The following is a 223-nucleotide window of genomic DNA, read 5'->3' on the forward strand; positions in this document are numbered from 1 at the left end:
GCCGTCGGCCCTGCGCTACCCAAGCCCGTGCCGACGCGTTCTCTGGGCTTTTCATGTCGTGGGCGGTCGCAGAGGCGGGCTGGTTCGTGTCGCAGGACGTCGGCGGCACCTGCACCAATTGAAGCTTTCTCAGGGGCGATGTGGTTTCCGAAAACGCTCACCATGGTGTGATTCCCGTCGTCGACGACGGTCTGGCTGTCATTGGAGACGTGGTACGTGTGGT

The sequence above is a fragment of the Aureococcus anophagefferens genome, assembly GCF_000186865.1.
Source record: "Aureococcus anophagefferens unplaced genomic scaffold AURANscaffold_3, whole genome shotgun sequence".
NCBI lineage: Eukaryota > Pelagophyceae > Pelagomonadales > Pelagomonadaceae > Aureococcus > Aureococcus anophagefferens.